At 39.3% G+C, this 22,349-nt stretch overlaps 1 protein-coding gene across 3 annotated transcripts in view; it reads left to right on the forward strand.

Annotated features, from left to right (window-relative positions):
* Nucleotides 1-22,349, forward strand: part of NCKAP5 (NCK-associated protein 5) — a 904,755-nt gene that overhangs the window by 643,795 nt on the left and 238,611 nt on the right. The window lies entirely within an intron of this gene.

Below are 22,349 nucleotides of genomic sequence, written 5' to 3' on the forward strand. Positions count from 1 at the left end.
GGTATGCCACCGCTCACCATTCAGACCTCCTTCCCCATGATATAAACTCGGGAAGGAGACACTGGATGCCTTTAGCCACGAGTCTAGCAGATCCATCAGATGGTCCATCCAGTCTTGGGTTCATCACATGTCTGGTGCAGCAGCGAGCACCCTTCTATTTGTGCACATTTTAAATAAACATTTAGATTATTTCCTTAGGTGAGTACCTAGAGGCCTAATTGCTGAAATAGAAGGTATGCAGTAGGGTTTTTTTTTTTTTTAATTTTTGGCCATAGCTTTACAGGATGGCTGGCTGGCTGAGTTCTGGCAATATCTTAGATTGCCTTTCGGGACACTTAGGATAGGAGCTATGATCTTTCTGGGATGTCATCATACAGCAGTGTTACTCTAAGGATGAAGCCACAAAATACACATATCCAGGGCTATCATACTTCCTCCTGATAGGCTTTTTATCTGGTGGCCTTGAGCAGCATTCACTTCTTAGTGACCCATCAGATTTACAAAACGATCTCCTTTTTATTGAAATGAAATTATCGGGTGGTGAAATGCACAGGTCTTAAAGTGCTGAGGACCTTCAGTGGTCATAGAATTCAGAAATCCTTTCGTGTTGCTGTGGTACAAGATCCCATTGTGTTCTCAGTTTTAAAACACAGATCTCCTGGCCCTAACCCCAGCATGTAGGTTTCAGAGAGTCTATATTGCAGTTATATTTTAAAGGTAGTATTAGTCCATGAGACTATTTGTGAAAGAGGGCCAAAGAGAAAACAGGGCTATCTCAGGAATTGTCAATTTCTACTTAAAAAATAGACCAGTTAAAATTTCCCCAAATTTCCTCTCCCATCTTGCTTATATTTTACACTTCATTACTTTTTTTCCTAAAATTTTTGTCATAAAAGACTATACAATGAATTATATTAACATAAACTTGTTACTGTTTTGGAGCGTGTGGGAAGGTTTTGTATTAATTTAAAAAGAAACATTTCTGTGCCTTTTTTCTTTGCACAAGAATTAGGCTTTTTAAATTTTATTATGAAGTTTCTTTTCACAAATATGATTTAGCCTCCTAGATTTTAAGAAACATAATGGACAGCTAGTATTCACACAGATGTGCTATTTGAAAGAAATTTGGCTTACTGCGATTATTCAGTACTGCATTTTTATGTGTAGAAATTGATGTATGCCAAGAAAAAGGCAATTAAGGCTCTTATGCTTATTTTTCAAGGTGTATTAAACTGGTGCGAGTTTTAACTATATGTTTACTTTAAGAAACTTAAAAGGACCCCTTGGGAAATATCACCAACTGAGCCCATTGGGCTAAACGAAGAAGCAGATTCATTTTCATAAATAAATCTGAATTCCATTATTTTTCAAATTTACTTATAGATTGAAGAAGAGGATAAGTATGCTAATAGAGGATAGAGAGAATGGAAAATTATGACAGGGTTTTCTCCATGTAGTCAACATGAGCCCTATTCTTTGTGGATATTTCCAAACATAGACATATTAAAATTTGAAAGCTTGTTTATTCAAATATTCAAATGTTTATTATGCAAAGTACTGTCTTGCATAATTTGCAAGAGGCATTTTGGTGGGAAGCAAAGCCACAGAACCCAGGCGATACTCTTTATCAGTGTCCACCTCCCAAAGTGATCATTTACATCTGTAATGCTTGGAACCAGCCTTATGGAAAAAATTGATTTATAAGTATAAATAAAAATTAAGATGACAGCTAACATTTATTGAGAGCTAACTAGGTAGCAGGCATATTCTATCACTTTTCACCTCTTCTTTATTCTTCATAAAACCACATTATTGTTCCTCTTGTCTCTAGTCAACATATGAGGGTACCAAGTCACTGAGAGGTTAAGCATCACACCTGAGATCACACAGCTAATAAACAGTATAATGACCCAAGTTCCATCTGGCTCTAGAATCTCTCTTATCCATGACATGGCCTAAACATAGATAGATCTGTGTTTATGTTATTTAATTTATTAAAGTCTCTTTATCTTATTTGCGAGCTAGATGTGCATGATTAACATATAACATTTCTGTGTGGATTGACTGTGTTATGTAGGAACCTGGCACATAGTGGATAATCAACAAATAAGAGCTGTCTCAATAAATGATTCGGCTACGATCACCAGGGTATGTCGTAGCTAAAAGGCCCTGGTGATGGTAGCTGAATAATTTATTGAGACAAGTCTTAGGTCCAAGTCTTAAGTATAGGGAAGAAACCGTAGTAGTTTGAGGGCAGCATGTTAAATTATTAGGTTATTAAACACTGAGTGCTTTCTAATGTTCTGTAGGGATAACATTCAAATTTGAAAGCAAACTGGAAATTTGTGAAGTTGTGTTCAAAAATTCTACATCATTTCAAAGCACAAATTAGGAGGGATGTGAAATAAAACTAGAGCCAGACTATGCAGGGAGAGGATTATTAATCTCACCTGATTTAAAAGGAAGCAGTAATAGAAGTAGTGACATGGGATTTCAGCTATTGTGTTCCTGCTGAAAGTTTCAGGCTGCCAAAAGCAGAGCATCTGATAAATTCTTGACTTGTCCTGGAAGTATTTTCCCCTCTCTGAAAGCAGAGGAAACAGTGAGGGAGTCACCTTAATTGTGACCTTAATTCTTAGCCTCTGGAAGGACCTAATTCGTGGTTTGGAAGGAAGGAAGGCTTAAGAAAGCAAATCAGCATCAAAGGAACCATAGGAAGCAGGGCAGTTTGTAGATATGTACACACTACTTAATCTTTAGGAAATAAGATATCAGAATGTTCATTGAGCAACTATGATGTCATGGACGGGCTCTGAAAAGAAACATAGTCCGCAGAGGGTTGAAGGCTCTACAGATGAAATCTATCTATATGTTCTGAAAAACCCTGATTGATTGTCCAAAGTTTTATTGTGGGTTCTTTATTTGAATGCATTTTCATATTTATGTACTTGAATAAAATGGTATTATGTGCCAAGTCTAGGATAGGATGCATTTCCTCCTCTGGACTATATGATGACTTTTCCCAAAGGCACTGTGTCACAGAGAGCAAGAGCTTGGCTCACTTCAGCACAGCAGTCCCCGTATGGTCCTGTTGGAGGTGCCCAAGCCTGCCTCTTTCTCTCACTGCCACATAGTCACCACAGGCCAGCATCTGACTTTGCACAGAAGGGTTTGCGAGCTAGCCCTCTGCTGAATAGATAACTGTGTGTACTCTTTTGTAACACAGCTCTTTCACCAGTTTTCTTTCATGGCTCAGATTGGTAGTTTCTGCAGATATCCCCAGCTCACAGGCTCCTCCAGGCAAACACTGTGGGCATGCCTCCAACCACCAGCAAGAAGCAGTAACCGGCCAGCTCTCAGGGAGCTTGGAAGGTCTGGGAGGACCCAGTAATCAACAGTCCTGCGGTTTACAGGAGCCATGGGGGAGTTCAGCAGATGTGTGTAATAGGATCCAGGGAATAATAAATCTTTTTCCTTTTCGTGCTGCAGATAGAATTCTCCGTTACCTCTTTAGGAGGGGAACCAGGGCCCTTTCTCTGCTGATGGAGTTCACTTAGGAGGGCAAAGGACAATATGTCCATCCATGTGGGAAATGCTCAGAAAACAGTGCCAGCATTTGCATGTATATACACGCACACAAACACAACAACAAGCCTTTTGAACTGCAGTAGGAAAAAGGGAAGGTCACAGTGAGATATTTTAACTAAAATATCGCATAGGAAGTTCACCAACAAAATCTGATTTTTAAAGGACTCGGAATTTTGCAAGAAAGACAGACTACTACCTGATACAAGAAAGGCAGAAACTTAAAAGAATAGTATCATAAAATATAAAAGTCAACGATGAACTAAAATTTACCAGAAAGTCAGAGTGTCAACCAAATTTACATTTTTTAAGTGAACTGTAGTGCACTGGAATTGATTTCCTAGCTGGATGCTGACTGAGCTAGAGCATCAGGAAGAGTGTAAAGATTAGACTTTAAGAAAAGAAAATAGCAGACATGTTTCGAAGACTTGCATTACAAGTGCTGTATCAGTTTGTAAGACGTGAGTCTGAAACAGCTAGCAGTTTGTTTCTTGAAAGATCCATGAATCATGTGCAGTCATTTTGGTGAGTGGGTCAGGTCCCTGTCATGAGACAGGTGGAAGAAAAAACATCCAGTCACAGTATTCTCTAGCAACAAATGAGATGTGGGAATCAGGCAGTGAAGTCTGTCTGCCGATGGGGTGGTGTCAGTGAGAAGACAATACGGCACAGAATATCAGTATTCCAGCCAGGCCTAAGAGATGTGGTATATCGGTTTGTGGAAAAGGGCTATGTTGTGAGTAACTAACTGGACCTATAAGTACTGATGCTTATGAAACAGAATTATACTTCTGAGTGACCAGGCAAAAGAAAACGCCTAGAATGGATGAGTCTTCTTTGGCCATTGTTTGGTACAGTCTCATTTCCAAATCCAATCCAATCCAAGTTTGTACGTATAAGCTTTAAAGTTTTTAAAACAATAATTAAAATATTCTTAGGCCGAGGCGGGTGGATCACGAGGTCAGGAGACCGAGACCATCCTGGCTAACACAGTGAAAACCCATCTCTACTAAAAATACAAGAAATTGGCTGGGCACAATGGCGGGCGCCTGTAGTCCCAGCTGCTGGGGAGGCTGAGCCAGGAGAATGGCGTGCACTCGGGAGGCGGAGCTTGCAGTGAGCCGAGATCTCGCCACTGCACTCCAGCCTGGGCTACAGAGCGAGACTGTCTCAAAAAAAAAAAATGTATATGTATACATATACACACACACACACATATATATGTATACGTGTATTATGTATACATGTATATGTATACATATATGTACCTATGTATACGTGTATACGTATACATGTATGTACCTATGTATACGTGTATACGTATACATGTATGTACCTATGTATACGTGTATGTGTATATATATAAAAGAATATTCTTTTATATTTAAAGAAATGAATTATTTTATATTTAAAGAACAAAATGAATTGCAGCGTAGCATAGTAGTCAATAGCTAAGATTTGGGAGCAATCTAAGTGTTCATCAACAGATGAATGGATAAAGAAAATGTGGTACATGTGTACAGTGAAGTACTATTCAGCTATGAAAAACAATGAGATCCAGTCATTCGCAAAGGTATGGATGGAACTGGAGGTCATTATGTTAAGTGAAATAAGCCAGGCACAGAAAGACAAACATTCCATGTTCTCACTTCTTTGTGGGATCTAAAAATTAAAACAATTGAAGTCGTGAATATAGAGAGTAGAAGGATGTTTAGCAGAAGCTGGGAAAGGGAGTTGGGGGCATGCTCGGGGGAGATGGGGATGGTTAATGGGTGGATACAGAAAAATAGGAAGAATGTGTAAAACCTACTATGATAGCACAAGAAGGTGACTATAGTCAATAATAATTGTACATTTTTAAATATTAGATAACCGAAAGAATTTAATTGGATTGTTTGTAACACAAAGGATAAGTGCTTGAGGGGATGGGTACCCCATTCTCCATGATGTGATTGATACACATTGCATGCCCATATCAAAGCGTGTACCCCATAAATATACACACCTACTATGTACCCACAAAAATTAGAAATGAACAAAATTTAAAATGTATGGTTGCTGGTGTCAGAAAAACCTGAGTCTGAATACTGACTCCATGTTTTCACTAGCTATGCCTCAGGCAAGTTCCTTAACTGCTCTAATTGTAAGCATTGTTGCCTGTAAAATGGGCATAATGACAGCACTTCCATCATAAGTTTACTGTGAATATTAAATAAGATTCTTTATTTTAAGCATTCAACAAGGCCTAGCACGTAGAGTAAGGACTTTTTAAGAGCTTGCTTCTCATATCCCTCTAAGAAGAAAAATCATATGATTTCTCAACCACTTGGAGATTTGGATAACATCGTGAAAACAGCAGCATTTGCAGCAGCAGGAGCCATAAATGACAAAGCTAGTCACCTCCTGTTTTCTGTCTGTAGTTTCTATAAAGCGAAGTGCTCCTCACACTGGGAAGGATGGAGTAATTATCCCAACAGATGAATCAATGCCCAAGATAGGTGAGGAGACAGAACACAAGCAGTTAGCCGCTCTGGATGAGTCATCTCCCAGTCAGGAAAATTACATTCCAAGTACTGGATATTATTTCAGAACCATTGTTGATAATCTCTGAGGAAATGGAATATAGAAGATAATATAGTCTTCATTTTGATAAAGGGGAAAATTTGAATACCCTAGCATAAGAAATTTGAGATTGCTGCCTGGGAAATTTCTAAAAAGGAGCAAATGAAAAAGAAAAACAGGATCGTTGGATATAGCCTGAGCATACTAAAAATAAGAGAGATATATATATATATATATATTTTTTTTTTTTGAGATGGAGTCTCACTCTGACACCCAGGCTGGAGTGCAGCGGTGCCATCTCGGTTCTCAGCAACCTCCATCTCCCAGGTTCAAGCAATTCTTCTGCCTCAGCCTCCTGTGTAGCTGGGATCACAGGTGTGCACCACCACACGTGGCTAATTTGTGCATTTTTGTAGGGATGGGGTTTTGCCATGTTGACCATACTGGTCTCGAACTCCTGACCTCAAGTGGTCCTCCCGAATTGGCCTCCCAAGGTGCTGGGATTACAGGCATGAGCCACCGCACCCGGCCAGTGTTTTCTTTTTTAATCCATTTTTTTGAAAACTGCTCACCATGAGATTGCCATAAGTTGATCACACCAAGATTTCAACAAAACATCTGATTACTTAACTTATGACACTGTTCAGTGAGGATGAAGAAATGTATGTTGGCTGATCTTTCAGTTGGAAAGATTCATAATTGTAATCAACTGCCCCAATAAAGACTACTTCGATCTTTCAGAATTATACCGTAGGGCTCCATCTTTTAGAACTGCATGACTCAGCATAATTTATCGATAACATGAAGATTATACAGCAGGTCTCTAACATGAAGGTAATCCAAACTGAGAAAGGAACATAACTGATTTTGTCAAAGTCAGAATTCCAGATATTCTTTCATTTCTTAATGTCCTAGAACAGCGGACTGTAGTAAACAAGATAAAAATTTAACAGGAATAAATGTCAGCTCCTGCATTTTTGGCTTAAAATCAACTTATTAAATCAGGAGGCTTAAAAACAATTAGCATTAAAAGAAAAATCATGGGAGAGTAGTTGAAGATAATCTTAGTATTAATACTATCAAGAGTATGCTAAAAGCTAAGGCAGTCGGAGGACATTCAGTAGAAGGATAATATCCTTTCCGAAGAACACAATTTAGTCCTGCCACACTCTACCCCATTCAGACCACATCTTAAGGGATTTGGTTCTGGATACTCGCATTTCAAGAGAGAAATTGACTGACCAGAGTGCCTTAGGAAAGAAAGAAAAGAAGAGAAAGAGAAAAGACAACCAAGATGGTGAAGCACCTAAAAACCACGTCGTATGAAAAGATAGAAATCAGGCCACAGCTACTTAATTTGGGGAAAGAAAAATCAAGATGATGTAATTTAGATCTATAAATATTTAAAGAAATGTTTTATGTAACCCCATAGAGATATATTTAATATAGCTCTTAAGAGCAAAAAGGCGTTAATAAGTAAAGATTACAGAAATGAAAATCCAATCTAACGAAAGAATGTGTAACTGTTAGAAGTGTGTAGGTATAGGAGGAGTTGCTTATTGGGACTAATAACCTTTTACAGCTTTTATGCACAAAAGCATTGACCAAATAAATCCCTGTTGTGTGAGGCTTTAAAAAGAATGATTACATTAACTGAGATGTTTATCTAAACACCTCTAAATTGTGTCTTCGAGTGGTAAGAGCCTTGATTATGAGGCAGTCATACTGTCTCGTAAGTGCACATACGAGTGATGGCTTCAGGCATGTGACATAGGAAGTATCTTTTCCCACCTACAAAGAGGAAAACGTGGATGGAATCTCTAAGAAATAAATTGAGTATGTTAAGATGGGAGTTTACAGCCCTCTGGGCTAAACTAAAGAGGACTCTCTAAATTTTTGAGAAGCAGCAGCCCTGAAGACTTTGCTGCCCCAGTGATCTTAATCTCTGAAATGCCCAAGTTAGAGCCAGGTGTGTCCTCAAGCTATTTTTATTTTACCTTTTAGGTAAAGAATCAAACTGGGTTGAAAAAGTCTATATTCAGCCTCAAAAATGGCTAACCTTGGTTAGGTGACCATTGTTACGAGTTGAGGATGGACTAAAAGGTTTTCAGTTTCTAGGTATTTGTATTTCTTTATGTTGTTCTAAATATTTTGTCACTATTCCTAAGTAAAAAGTAATGTTTAGTAATATAAGTAATGTTAGGAAAAGGCTAAATTTCCTATGTTTCTGCTCTTGCATATTTAAAATATTCTTTTGGAATTTCAGCAACAATGATTTTGATGATGCTACAAAAGTCACAATCCTTGTACGTAGTGTAAATTCAGTAAATTTTCTGCAAAACAGTAAGTCATTGAAGTAAAACACGTCAAGAAAGAAAATTCTTTTGTACCTTGTATCCTTTATTCATCATGCAATATTAAAAATTTGGAGAATTGCTGTTTTGCCCCCCAAACTCCTGAGGTCAACGGCCATCAATTTTCATGCCTTCTTTCTCCATCGTCAAATCAGGGCTCCTCTGATCTTTCTTCAACCTCAACTGTAGTAAAGAGTTCGACTCCGTGTTTTATGTTTGCTGGCGGCTTTGAAGCCTCACCACTGTCCCTTTCCATTCTGCTCCACATCTGGTCTGGTTGTCAAGAAAGCCCAGGTGCTTTCTCCTGTGGCTCAGGTGGGAAGTTCAAACTATGCAAGGTTGGGCTCTCTCAAGCTACTTCAGATCTGCTTGGGGGTCTCCCTTAATCCCCCCAGAAGACCTCATTATGGGAATTATAAGTATTTTCATACCTTCTTCATGTGCATGTGGTATTATCAGTCTCAATGTCCAAACCAAAATTTTGGCTGGGGTGCAAATTCCATATCACCTCTCCAAGGCGATGACAACATCAAAAATGCTTCTCTCTTTACACTATAATCTCTCATCTAGAAAATAACCATCTGCTTCTATAATTTTGTTGGCACTTTCACTAACAGCTAATTTGTCCCTCATCTACTTAAATTGGAATTCAGTCCCCCTAGTTAAGTAGTCTGTGGACAAATTCCTGTAAAATTTCAAGTCTTAGAGAATTCTCTTGCTCTGTTAGCTACTCCAGGAACTGTAGTTGGATGAAAAGATACCTAAATCTGGCAAGGAAATCCAAACACCATCTTAGAAAAATAATAGATCAATAGCCTTTCAGGCAATTCCAAACCAGTTTCTGTTTCAAACTCTTGGAAAATTTGAACTAAACGTTTAATTTTTAACAGGATAAAGAATATCTTTTTTTTGGTAGCCAATAGCAATCTCAATAGAAAAATATGCTGGAGCTATTTACTACAGTCAGGAACCATCACGCCAGCAATCTGCACACTTAGTTAATTGTTTTTGGAGTTCTGCCGTGTTCTTTCGTAGGTGAATCAGAAATAAAACTGTGGCTATTGAGAAGAAGGAAAAAAAAAATTTGCAAGTGGCATAGTGTACACTGCAAACCTGAGAAAATCAACTAGAAGAGCACTAGAATGGATAAAAGAGTGCAGTAAGGTGGTCAGGTATGAGTATAGAAAAATCAGTAGTTTTCTGTAAATGAGGAATAGTGGCTCAAAAATTATCAGGGAAAATTCAGTATATAAATATGATGAAGATTATAAAATACTATTTTTAAAATGTGCAAAACCAATTTAAAGAAAACTGTACCACTCATTGTAAGAAATAAGGCAGAATTTAATAAAGAGATATACCATGTTCCAAGATAGGCAGGCCGAATATTACAAAGTTGATACTTTTCCCCAAAATATAAGATTGGATTAAATCTTGAGAAGAAGGCAAAAATCAATAGAATTGGAGGAGAGCTATGGGGAGAATTTTAAATGGTTCGCGTAGAAAAAATAAATAAGCCAAGACCTGTTTCGAAAAAAGGGGATTCCCAAATGCTGGCTTACCGTATAATATATTGAAACGACGTGAACTTACAGTAATTAAAACTGTGATTTTTAATTACTCTTGCTTTAATTTAATATTGCTCATCCCCATGATAATACTGGCTTCCTATGTAGTTTGTCACTTCCACCAGATGTGACTGCCACATGCCCAGTCCTGTGTCATGTCTGAGAGGCAGTGCAGAGTGACTGACAGGAGAGGTGGCTTTGGCATCCACTTACATAGGTGTGAATTCTGATTCCACAGCTTATCAACACCCTCACCCTGGGCCACTTGCCCTCTCTACCATTCAGTTTCCCAATCTATAAAATGGGAGTAAAAACAGTACCTGGATCACAGGTTGTAATTCCAGTTTTAGATAAGGTAGATCCATAAAACAGAATAAGTCATTATGCAGTCATTCTTGCAAAATGTAACAGTTTAATAGTTGTAGAGGAGACATTGTATATCAACACAGAAATAAAACGGATTCTGGAAATGTTCTGGGACAACAGTATCACTATTTGGAAAGAAAGAAGATACTTACGTGACAGCATAACATAAATCCTATGTGGATTAAATAGATAAATGTACCAAAAAAAAAAAAAGAGAGAATTGAAACATTATTAAGCTTGAAGAAAACAAAACTGACTATTTAATTTTGTTCGGGTGGGAAAAGGACTTTCTGATGACAAAATCAATGAAGGAAATCACAAAGGAAAAAGAAGATTGATTTGACTTTATAAACATTTAAAAGCTATGAACAGAAAAATATCAGAAGTATCAGAAGCAACATTAAGGGACAAACTGAAAACATCAGAACTAGATTTTTGCTATCCTCATTACAAAGGTTTAGTATAAACTCATGACAGGGACATTGTGACAGGAAGCTTGGCAGAGGGTATGAAGAGACAACTCACAGACTAGAAAATACCTTTAGCTAATTAACACAGGGAAAATGGTAGCCTCACGTGCAACCAAGGTAATAAAAAGTGAAACAAGAAAAGAGGATGCTTTGTGTACAAAACTGACAAAATGTTTAAATGGGACTAATCAGTGCTGGAGAAGGGCAGTGATTCTCACATATGCTCCTGGGGAAGTGAAATTCAGTACAGCCTTTCCAGAAAGCAAAGTAATCCTGTGTACTAGGAGTCTCTTTGAAAGTTCTAGGGCTTTCACCCAGTAATTTTAATTGCAGGGCTTTATCTTCCAAAATACTCCGTGATGTAAAATGAGATTTATGTTTAAGCACAATCCTTGCAGCATTCTTTTAAATAGCAAACATGATAAATGGTTAAATAATATATAGTATAGTCCCATAATACAGTCTTGTGCATGCGTTAAGTATGTTACCGAATATTTTTAATGGTGTGGGGAATATTTACTCTATGTCACGTGAAAAAAAATTATCACCCAATACGTGAATTGTAACGTACAATATATATTTACACCCCTAAAAAGGTACATTATAACATTAATGATAATTAAGTATGGGTTGCGTAAGTTTGAACAATGTTTGCTTTCTTCATGGTTTATTTTTCAAGTTTCTCCTGATAAACTCTTACTAGTTTTGAATTAGAAAAAATAAGAACTTCCTCCCAAGTAGTCTTCCTTACCTTATCTGTTTCTTACTCTCAGAACCCTCCAAAACATAGACATTGTTTGCTCATCTGAATGTACATATACTATATATTCTGTTTCCCCTGTGACATGAAAATAATAGATGTCTAATGTATTTACCAGACAAGGATATTGTGAGGATAAATTGAGATAAACATGAAAGCATGATTTAGAAGGAAAGGAAGTGATACAAATATGAGTTGAGGTCTGTCAACATACATTTCTCACATCAACACATTAAATAATTTTCAGTGACCATCAGACACAAGCCTGTGCCTCAGATTAAATGATAATGCTTATTAAAAACTAGTTAACAAAGTTAAAACTGTGTAAGTCACCCTGTAGAATAGTGCTGTCCAATAGAACTTTCTCCAGTGTTGGAAATGTTCTCTATCTGTGCTGTCCAGCGTGGGAGCCATTTAGCCAAACAAGGCTATTGATCATGTGAAATGTGTCTGGTGGGACTGAGGAACTGAATTTTTGGTTTAAATTAATTTTAATTAATGTATGAGTAGCCCATGTGGCAAGGGGGATGGGAGCTGCAGCTCTACAAGGTGACATCACTTTGGACTAGGCATCTTCTTTAGTGTTCTCCATGCATTATCCCATGTGAGCCTCACAACAACCTGTGATCCAGGTACTGTTTTTACTCCCATTTTATAGATTGGGAAACTGAATGGTAAAGAGGGCAAGTGACCCAGGGTGAGGGTGTTGATAAGCTGTGGAATCAGAATTCACACATAAGTGGATGCCAAAGCCACCTCTCCTATCAGTTACTCTGCACTGCCTCCCATGCATGACACAGGACTGGGCATGTGGCAGTCACATCTGGTGGAAGTGACAAACTACATAGGAAGCCAGTAATATTACCGGGATGAGCAAGAGGAAAACTGTGTTGCTCCTCCTTTGTGAGCCCCCATGCATCTAATGTGTTAAGTTGCTTTCACATGATGAATTCCCCATCAGTGTCCACCAGTCATGAGAGCAGCTTCTTGGTAAGACATCACAAAGGGACCTCACAGTGATTCTTTTGTTAAGTTGCTGACTTTTTCTTCAATCAAGCCTTTTACACTGAAAACTATCTTACAGCCAAGATTCCAGACTCCACACAGGTGAGAAGGCAAATTTGCTGAGTACATTTGAAATACTTGGGCAGCTTTTAATGTACTCTACAGGATGTGACAAACGAGTATCTGTGTAAATCAATAAACCCTTCTGTGAAAGGACTAATGGCTTTGTGTGAATAGCAAGGCAATGCACGCGGAAACCAGTACTCTGGTTTCCTGTCAGTATTTTTAAAGTTCACTGTCATAACTCTGTTCCCCTTGACCTTTATCGGTGATACCTACCAGAGATTTGCGTTGCTAGTTGAGTTTTAACTGGACACCTCAGCTATCAGCTGTCTTTCCCTTTTCCCTTGGTGTCTGATAAATGCCTTCTTTACACATTCTGCTCTCCTGGATTGCTCATTTTTTAACTATGTTGTGATTGTTCTTTGAATAATAATTGACTTTCTCAGATTTAAGAATACTTCATTCCAGTACAGACAAATGGAGATTAAATACAGATTTCTCTTTACTTTGGTGCTGTAAAATCGGGTTTATTATCATGGTGATTCACAGTAATAATTGCTTCTCTATATGAATGTTGATAAAGTAGAAAAAGCAATATGCACAGAAATTCAGGAATCTTCAAATGCCGTGAAACTAGTAGCACAAAAAGCTAATAGAAAATGAGAAACTTTGGTTTTCAAAAGCAAAATGCATGTCAACTAGAAGTTTGAATAAGTCTTATCTGTGCCCTCAGACACACAAAGATGATGTAATATGATTAGGGATGAAAACATGTACTGTACTAGCATTTGCAAATTAGAACCAGACCCCTCTAAGTTCCTGGTGTATCTTTACATGCAATTAATGCACAGTGCAACACTGCCTTTTGCTTTTTTAAATAAATTCTTTCTATAGTCCTATCTTGATAATCCCCCAAAATCTTCATCTTTAAAAGATAGCAATTCTAGGGCAGTTTTTTAAAATATGAAGAACTATTTGTAAGGGATTTTAAGTATTTTTTCATACTGACACAAATATATTCTACTGACACAATCTTATTTTATTTACAGCATTGTTTACTTAATGCATCTCCACCCATGAATGAAACGTTTAATCAGGTTGCATTGTGGGTATTATTTTGCTAATTAGCATCCAAATATGGGACCACCTTCTATAAAGTTGAGCCTTAAAGTGAGCAGTGTCTCCTCGGGTTTAAAAAGACAATTCCAGTTCTGTGGAGTGATAACCATGATCACACTAGAGCAGTTGTCTGATTAATTACAGTGGTGTGAATTTGGTCATGTTTTCGAGCTGATGTTCCCTCCAGAGCAATTGACTAGATAATTGTGTTCTTGCTACCACAAAACCTAGGTGGAACTCAGCAGGTGTGAGATCTCAGCCTGGAGCTGACTCAACCTGTCACCACTTACCTGAACAAAGAGAATACGCTCTGCAAAGGTTGTCTCTCCCAATAATTGGGCACGGATTCTACCACTTTGAAGGATAAAATTCATTCACTTAATACCAAATCTGTCAGAACAAGTGATCCAATCAATCAGTGTAATGGGTAGAAGGACAGAAAAGCAAAAAGTAGAGATGTAACTTTCTTGTTTGTAAAATAGAGTCTGGGTTGAGTGAAGTTGAGATCTCTTCCAGTTCTGGTGTGTTTGTTTGTTTGTTTGTTTGTTTGTTTTGCTTTTTTGTTTGTTTTTAAGATGGAGTCTTGCTCTGTCACCCAGGCTGGAGGGCAGTGATGTGATCTCATCTTGCTGCAACCTCCACCTCCTGGGTTCACGTGATTCTCCCGCCTCAGCCTCCCAAGGAGCTAGGATTACATGTGCCTGCCACCACGCCTGGCTAATTTTTGTATTTTTAGTAGAGATGGGATTTCACCTGTTGGCCAGGCTGGTCTCAATCTGGTGTTCTTGTGTCTAATAACAAAAGACAAATTACAGTCACTGGGTAAGAGTCATTATTTACATTTCTGGGCTACAGTTCTCTTAATAATAGTTTCCATACTCTATAAAATTATGTGGTTGGACTTGATACCTCAAACCTTTCTAATTCTAAAAATGTAGAAAATTTATTCATGAAGTTGAAAGTGCCATGCCAATATAGATCTGTCATTGATATATGTGTGTATAAGAATATGTACAGTAATTCATATGTGTATGTGTGTGTTGTGTGTGTGTGTGGTTGTATGTGTATCTCTCACAGAGGACATTTAGCCACGTCTGGAGACATAGGTAAAGGGGATGCTACTAGAGCAGGCAAAACTTCATTTTACTGTGCTTTGTGAATATTGCCTTTTTCCAGAGGTTGAGGGTTTGTGGCAACCCTGCATACAGCAAGTCTGTTGGTGCCATTTTTCTAATAGCGTGTGCTCACTTTGTGTCTCCTTTTCACATTTTGATCATCTCACACGATTTTAAACCATTTCAGTATTATTACAGCTGTTATGGTAATCTGTGATCAGTGTTCTTTGATGTGACATATTTAATTGTTTTGGGGCACCACGAAGCACACCCATATAAGATGCACATGATACCTGTTGCGTGTGTTCTGACTGCACCACCAGCTGACATTTCTGCTGTCTCCCTTGCTTTCCTTGGGCCACATATTTCCTGAGACACAACAGTAATGAAATTGGGCCAATTGTTTACCCTACACTGCTTGTAAGCATTAAAGCAGAAGGAAGAGTAACATGTCTCTCAATTGTTTTTGTTGTTGTTGTTGTTTGTTTGTTTGAGATGGAGTCTCGCTCTTTCACCCAGGCTGGAATGCAGTGGCTCCATCTTAGCTCACTGTAGCCTCTACCTCCTGGGTTCAAGCGATTCTCATGCCTCAGCCTCCCGAGTAGCTGGGATTACAGGTGTATGACACCACACCAGATAATTTTTTGTATTTTTAGTAGAGATGGCATTTTACCATGTTGGTCAGGCTGGTCTTGAATTCCTGACCCCCAGTGATCTGCCCGCCTCAGCCTCCCAACATGCTGTGATTATAGGTATGAGCCACCGTGCTCGGCCCATGTCTCTCACTTTAAATCAGAAGCTAGAAATGATTAAACTTAGTGAGGAAGACATGTCAAAAGCCAAGACAGGCTGAAAGCTAGGCCTCATGCCCCAAATAGCCAAGTTGTGAGTACAAAGGAACAGTTGTTGAAGGAATTTAACAGTGCTACTCCAGTGAACACATGAATGATAAGAAAGCAAAACAGCCTTACGGCTGATATGGAGAAAGTTTGAGTGGCCTGGATAGAAGACTAAACCAGCCACAACATTCCCTTAAGCCAAAACCTAATCCAGAGCAAAGTACTAACTCTTCAATTCTATGAAGGCTGAGAGAGGTTAGGAAATTGCAGAAGAAAAGTCTGAAGCTAGTAGAGGGTAGTTCATGAGATTTAGGGAAAGAAGGTGTCACCATAACATGAAAGAGCAAGGTGAAACAACCACTGCTTCATGTAAAGATGTAAAGCTGCAACAAGTTATTTAGAAGATCTAGTTCAAATAATGGATGAAAGCTACTACACTAGACAACAGATTTTTGATGTAGGGGTCAACCTTATATTGGAAGAAGAGGCCATCTAGGATTTTCATAGCTAGAGAGGAGAAGTCAATGCCCAGCATCAAAGCTTTAAAGGACAGGCTGACTCTCTTGTTAGGCACTAATGCAGCTGGTGACTTTAAGTTGAAGCCAATGCTCATGTACCATTCGAAAAATCCGATGACCCTTAACAATTATGCTAAACATACTCTCCCTGTCCTCTGTAAATGGTACAACCAAGTCTGGGTGACAACATATGTGTTTACAGCATGATTCACAGAATATTTTATTAATAAGTCTACTTTTGAGAGTCTACTCCTCAGAAAAAAAAAATCCCCTTCCAAATATTACTCCTCACAAACCATGTACCTTGCCATCCAAGAGCTCTGAAGTATCTGGGGTAGATGCGCAAAAAGATTAATGTTGTTTTCATGCCTGCTAACACAACATTCATTCTGCAGCTCATGGATCAACAAGGAATTTTGACTTTCAAGTCTTATATTTAAGAAGTAGTGACATTTTATAAGGCTATTTCTGGCAGAGAGAGTGATTCCTCTGATGGATCTGGGGAAAATAAATTGAAAACCTTGTGGAAAGGATCACAATTCTAGATGCCATTAAGAACATTTGTGATTCATGGGAAAAGGTCAAAATATGAACGTTAATGGGAGTTTGGAAGAATTTGTTTCCAACCCCAATGGATAAAACTTTTAAGGGGTCAAGCCTTTAGTGGAGGAAGTAATTACAGATGTGGTAGAAATGGCAAGAGAGCTAGAATTAGAAGCAGAGATGTGGTAGAAATGGCAAGAGAGCTAGAATTAGAAGCAGAGATGTGGTAGAAATGGCAAGAGAGCTAGAATTAGAAGCAGAGATGTGGTAGAAATGGCAAGAGAGCTAGAATTAGAAGCAGAGCTTGAGGATGTGACTGAATTGCTGCAACCTGGTAAAACTTGAACAGATAAGTTGCTTCTTATGGATGGGCAAAGAAAGTCATTTCTTGAGATGAAATCTACTCCTGGTGAAGGGTCTGTGAACATTGTTGAAATAACAACAAAGATTTTAGAATATTACATAAACTTAGTTGATAAAGCATTGGCAGGGTTTGAGAAGACTGACTGCAATTCTGGAAGAAGTTCCACTGTAGGTAAAATGTTATCAAACAGCATTGCTTGCTTTAGAAAAATGTTCTGTGAAAGGAAGACTCAATTGAATGTGCAAACTTTATTGTTGTCTTATTTCAAGGAATTACCATAGCCTCCTCAACCATAAGTAGCTACCACCCTAATCAGTCAGCAGCGATCAACATGGAGACAAAACCCTCCACCAGCAAAAAGATTCCAGCATGCTGAAGGCTCAGATAATCGTTAGCATTTTTTAGCAGTGCACTATTTTTTAATTAAGGTGTACACATTATTTTCTGGACATAAGGCTGTTGCATACTTAATATACTACAGTGTAGTATAAACATAACTTTTACATGCACTGGGAAACCAAAGAACGTGTGTGACTTTCTTGATTCTGACATTTGCTTTATTGCGGTGATCTGGAATGCTTGATCAAACCCGTGATGTCTCTCTCCGAGGTATGTCTGTAGATAGTGGGTAAAGGCCAGGGATGCTGCCAGACATTCTACAGTTTACAGGACAACCCCTCAAAATAAAGAACTATCTAACCTAAAGTGTCAATAGTGCTGAGGTTGAGAAACTCTGATTCGTACGTATATATAGGTGTGTTAAATACACTCAAGTACAGCATACACACTCTATCATTATATAGAGAGCTTCCTTGTATATAATTTGTTCTAACAAGATCAACAAGACATTGTTTTCCCAGCCATCTGTTGAGGCATAGAAACAAGCTTTGCAGTTCCCAGCCTGACATTACATCCATGTTTGTCTTAATGAGACTTCATTCTGGCTTTGTTATGCTTCTCTCTGCTCAACAGATTGCATCAAAGTCTGGTTTAGAGAATCAGGCCAGCCATGCTCTGAGGGTTTTAGTGGAGGTTTGCTGACCCTGTCATGGAATCAAAGGAAGGAAGAAGTGAGCACCATGTATTTCACAATTTTATAAAATGGATTATTCTACTATGAAGACAGTTAAAGTTTCATCCTCTGTCACCCCAAACTATGATTCTATCATTATTTATCTCTGAATAATTATGGTATAAATTCATAGTGTCTGAGATTTCATGGCTGCAAAAGACTTTGGAGATGATGTGGGCTAGTAAGATTATGAGGGGGAAAAAGTAAAGCTAAGAGAAGTTCAGTGTCTCGATCAATGTCACATAGTAATTAAATGCAAGAGCTGGAAACGTGTGTTCTTAGCCATCCTTTCTGCCACATCTTGCTGCTGGAACATGTTTCTAAAAGGCCATACTACAACTAAAAAGCCAGGTCTCTTGATATCACATTCTTTTTATACTTAAAAGGTTTTCTATGAGACATCATCTAGGTATAAAATACCTCTTTGGTAGCATCACTGGAGAAGTACACAGTGTGCACAATGATTCAATATTATCTTGGTAAAATGATATGTAAGTCAAACAGAAAAATCTTTTAAGAAAATTGGTGGCTGCCAGCTTCTCAGCCTACATGTCTATTATTGCACCTGAGCTGAACTGTAAACTGAAGTGTTTATTCTTTTATCCAGCCCTCGATAAGGAATTACATTTCAGTTCCCCTCAACCCTTATCACCTCAGGGTCCTAACTGCTTAGAAATATCTACCAACTCCTACCCACTGACTTACACAAAGAAACGGAGGAAATTTTAAAAGCTAGAAGGAGAAGAATTAGGGTGGTGTATGAATGTGTTAGCACTCTTCGTTGTCCATGCTTTTCAAAGCAAACCTTGCTGCTTGCCAGTTCTCTACAGAGAAACCAGACATCATCCACCTGCTTCTAGTTCTTGAACTTGCAAACAGGGAATGTGGTTTCTAGAACAGGATTCATTTTCACGTAATTTCATTACGACAAAACAATTGAAAGTTCAGAATGCTGAGAAGTTTCCTGGGTTTTTTTGTTTAGTTTTTTGTTTGTTTGTTTGTTTTTGAGATGGAGTCTCGCCCTTGTCACCCAGACTGGAGGGCAGTGGCGCGATCTCGGCTCACTGCAACCTCCACCTCCTGGGTTCAAGCGATACTCCTGCCTCAGCCTCCTGAGTAGCTGGGATTACAGGTGCTTGCCACCACACCCGGCTAATTTTTGTGCTTTTAGTAGAAACGGGGTTTTGCCATGTTCGCCAGACTCATCTCGAACTCCTGACCTCAGGTGATCCACCCACCTTGGCCTCCCAAAGTGCTGGGATTACAGGCCTGAGCCACCGCGCCTGGCCTACTGTGTTTTTTTAGAGTGCTTCTGACTCAGTTAGGTCCGTGTGTCCTGAAGAAAGCCACTCAACCCCTCTGAGCCTCAGATTGCACATCTGTAAAATGGGGAGAGCAACAGATGTCTCTTTTGTAGTGTTGCTGAAAGAACGACTTGTGATAAAGTCTACTGAGGGCTGAGCACAGAGTGTAGCACGTAGTAATCATCAGCACCTGCTGACTGTCATTGTCACGATCATCATCATTTTCTGTAGCTTCCGTATTCTTCTCTGTCACAGCCACAGCAATAACTTCGGCTCTGGCTTCTTAAACTCGACCTGCATTTCCAGCTCCTGGCTAGATGTCTTCCAGATGTTACTTCCATGCTGCATATATACAAAACTGAACTAATAATTGTTTCTGCAAAGAATGATTTTGAGAACTGCCACAAATCAAGGGTAACTTCTCTCTCATGGCCAGATCTTATTTAGATTTTTTTTTTTTTTTTTTGGATGGAGTCTTGCTGTCTCGCCCAGGCTGGAGTACAGTTCAGTGGCGTGATCTCGTCTCACTGCAAGCTCCGCCTTCCGGGTTCACGCCATTCTCCTGCCTCAGCCTCCCAAGTAGCTGGGACTACAGCCGCCTGCCACCACGCCCAGCCAAGTTTTTGTATTTTTAGTAGAGATGAATTTTCACCACGTTAGCCAGGATGGTCTAGATCTCCTGACCGTGTGATCCGCCCACCTCAGCCTCCCAAAGTGCTGGGATTACAGGCGTGAGCCACCACGCCCGGCCCTTATTTCGATTTTTTAAGCGAAGTAAGGACTCTGCAGATGACAAAAACAAGTCAAAGGGTTTCCCAAGTCCTTATGTTCCCTCTCAGCTAGTGGCAATGCCCAAGCTAAATTCCACTTAGACACTGCTTTACCCCTACTGCACTCTGTCCTCCTGTCCTCGCAGAACGCCAGGCGGCTGCGAGCCTCCCGGTGCTCCTGAGCCACTGCTGCTCACTCACCCATGCTAGAGGCAGACAAAAGTGGGGAGCGGGGTGGAGGGCAGCTCTCTGTCGCCCTGCTACTGTCCATGTGCACCACTAGCTGCCAGGCCAGGGGTCCTGAGTGGGAAGGCCGGAGATCATGCCTGATAATCAAATTAAATGATTAATATAATTTCCCTAAAGCTTAATCCTGTGGTTTCTGAGGCAAAGGGACAATAGTCGTCCCTGCGAGAACGGGAGAGTTAGAGTGAGTAGTCAGCATCCCTGAACAAAAGAATTTCATACAAACATGCAAACAATGGAAAGAAAGGGGAGAGAGGTCGAGGTGACTGCTGGCATACCTTACTTAAGAACTAGAGTCATACATTCACTGCAATTTTTTCTTCCCCACAGGAAAAGAAAAAAAAAAAATCATTACATGGTAAGGCAGGAGACTTTTTTCTAAAAATCTGCCATGGCACTTTATCTCACTTTGTTACTCATTTCTATGAAAGACCTTATCGCCCTGGTGGAGACCCGGGATATCAAACCCAGTGTCGTCTTTGGCTCTCCTCATCCACGTACTGGTTAGGAGCTGATGAGTCTGTTCTGAATTCTTTCTCAAATGTAGGTCTTCCTCACCTCAGGGCTGCTGCTTTGTTTCAGGGGTAGGTCGTCCTTGAAAGGAATGCTACAATAGCATGTTTTCGATCTCCCCATCTTCTCCTTCCATCGCTCTTTGTTGCTGGTGCCAGGATTCCTTCCTTAAAACACACATTTGGTCCCGCCCCTTCGCCTCGGCACCTGGCTCCATCCACCTCACTGCCTTCCCTCTCTCATCTCATGGGCTCTCCACCTGCTGGCCCCATTACAGTGGCAGTGGGATGCCCAGGTACAACAGGGCCCTTCCACAATTTTCCTTCAGGCCCTCTCCTAAGGCTCCGTTACTTATTAGAGTGTGTACGTGTGTGTGTGTGTGTGTGTGTGTGTGTGTGTGTATGAAATATGTCTGCAGAGGACTTCATATTTGTATGCACAAAAATGTGTATTTACAATTAAGAAATAATAAAGCAAAAAGTTGAGTACCTGCCACCACGTCCACAAATGAAACATTGCTAGTAGCCTAGTGCCCCCATGGGTTCCTGTCTTATCACAGTTTCCTTTCTCCCCACTAGTGGTAATGATGAATCTGACTTCTGTAATAATAATTTCCTTGCCTTTTGAAAAAATGTGATTTACCTCATGGGTGTGTATCCCTAAACAATATAATTTAATTTTTTGAATTTTTGAACTTTGTATGTAGAATCATGTTGGAAGATTTTGTGTGTGTGTGTGTGTGTGTGTGTGTGTGTGTGTATTTAAATATATGTTGTGCCTCTTTCATTCAATGTTATCATTGCCAGATTCATTCATCATGTAGTTCTCATTCACTGGTTTTTGTTTCTATATAGTATCCCATTATATACATGTATTAATAAACATTATTCATTGTACTGTCAATCTTAGTTTAGATGATTTCTGTCTGAGGGCTGGAAAACAAAGCTGTTATGAACCCACGTGTACACCCATCCTGGTATATATGTTTGTGGGTACCTACAGGGGTTATACCTAGCAATGGCATTGCTGAGTCAGAAGCTATGAGCATCTTCTGTATCAACAAGTTGAGCCAAAGTATCCTAAAATGGGTGTAGTAATGTACACACCCACCAGTGGCACATGAGGGTGCCTGTTCTTCCACACTCTTACTAACACTTGCCATGTAAGATTTTTTCGTTTGCACCAGTTGGATGGGTGTGTAATGGTATTGTTG

This window comes from Mandrillus leucophaeus, unplaced genomic scaffold (genome assembly GCF_000951045.1).
Source record: "Mandrillus leucophaeus isolate KB7577 unplaced genomic scaffold, Mleu.le_1.0 Scaffold94, whole genome shotgun sequence".
In the NCBI taxonomy this organism is placed as follows: domain Eukaryota; kingdom Metazoa; phylum Chordata; class Mammalia; order Primates; family Cercopithecidae; genus Mandrillus; species Mandrillus leucophaeus.